We start from the raw sequence: 1,837 nt of genomic DNA, 5'->3' as shown, positions 1-1,837 counted from the left end.
ACAGAGAAACAAAAAACGGAATGGTTAGAAATATTAAATCTAGACTATTTAAAACAAAGACCACAAAAATTTTGAATGAATGGTGGCATATTCACCATTGGGTGAGGAGAATCTCACATGTGGAATGTACAATTTACATTGCTATGTAACAAATATAATTAAGCTTAAACTTCTTTTTAGTAACTATGGAAGCAAAACAGCAAAGTTATATATTTAAAATCTAGAGACTGTTTCAATCTAAAGTATAATTTTTGATTATTCCCTAAAAAGAAGCAAGAAATAAAAATGTTGTTTAAAAATACCACAGAGAAGAAAAAGCAAGCATTCATTGGCAGAATATTTGTCTTGAAGAAACGAATAAAACCTTTTTTTCCAGTGAGCGAAAAATACGTGAAGAGAAGCCTAAGAGATAGAACAGTGGGTAAGGACCTTGAGTTGCACATGAACTGACCTGAGTTGATTCTGACACTTTTCAAGCCAGGAGTAAATCCTGAGAACAGCTGAATGTGGCCCCAACACACACACACACACACACACACACACACACACACACACACACACTTGTTTGTATGAAATAGAGTAGAAACTTGGGTATATGTATAGTAAGGAAAAAGGTTAAGAATGTATAAATGAAGGTAAAATAAATTATATATATGATACTCATATGTACTTTTATGTACAATCAAAAACAAAAATGAAAAAGAAAAACAAAAAGAAAAAAGAAATTGGGGCAAGAGAGATGTATAAGTCTAAGCCTTACAGAGATAGTGAGACATACGTCTTGCATATGACTGACCTTGGTTTATGAGTACTGGCACTACATAATTAACTAAACACCACTGATGAGGCCTGAGAGTCCCAGAACACACCTAGGGTCTCCCAGGTATTTTCCAGTACCTAAGATTATGACAGCACTCTCTGTCTCTCTCATTCTATCTCTATCTTTCTCTCCTCTCTCCCCTCCTCTCCTTTCTCTCTCTCATCTCTCTTCCCTCTCTCCTCTCTCTCCTCTCTCTCTTCACTCTTCTCTCACCTCTCTCTCACTACTCTCACTATCTTTTTCACACACACACACACACACACACACACATTTGTGAGTTCTCATGCCTAGATGGTTCTATTGGAAAAAGCTGCTCCTTTTTATAGATAAATGATGTCCATCTACAGTGTTTTCTAGAAAGTGCTAGCAGAAGTGATTCCTAACTCAATATATGAGGCAATTATTTCCACAAACACCTACTCTATAAAAACATTATATGAATGGAATATTATAGAACAATATCTCTAATGAGTATATATGCAAATTTTCTCAACAAAATAGTCTGTTTTTGTCTTATCATGGATTTTCCCTCTTTGTATATGTACCTCTGTGTCTTCCTTATAATTTTTCTCTTTGTTACCATGTATGGACACTAATTTTTTTTTCAATTTTTATTAGTGAAACACCATGAGATACAGTTGTAGACTTACAAATTTTTGTGCTTGGGTTTCAGTTATACAATGATTGAGGACCCATCCCTCCACCAGTGCCCATTCTCCACCGCTACTGATCCCAGTATCCCTCCCAAGCCCCCATCCCCCATCCCACCCTTCCTCTGTGGCAGGACATTCCCTTTTTTTTTTAAAATTTATTTATTTATTTATTTATTTATTTATTTATTTATTGAATCACCGTGGGAAAGGTTACAAAGCTTTCAGGTTTAGGTCTCAGTCATGCAAATATCAAACACATTTCCCTTTACCAATACTTTTTTTTTTACCATGAAGAGCCCCAATAAAACCCCACCCCCCACCCCTCCCAGTCCCTGTGGGGCAGATGAATTCTAGTTAACACTCT

The sequence above is a fragment of the Sorex fumeus genome, unplaced genomic scaffold (assembly GCF_029834395.1).
Source record: "Sorex fumeus unplaced genomic scaffold, SorFum_2.1 ptg000018l, whole genome shotgun sequence".
NCBI classification, from domain to species: Eukaryota; Metazoa; Chordata; class Mammalia; order Eulipotyphla; family Soricidae; genus Sorex; species Sorex fumeus.
The sequence above is the reverse complement of the archived record's forward strand: the minus strand, read 5'-3'. Positions refer to the sequence as shown.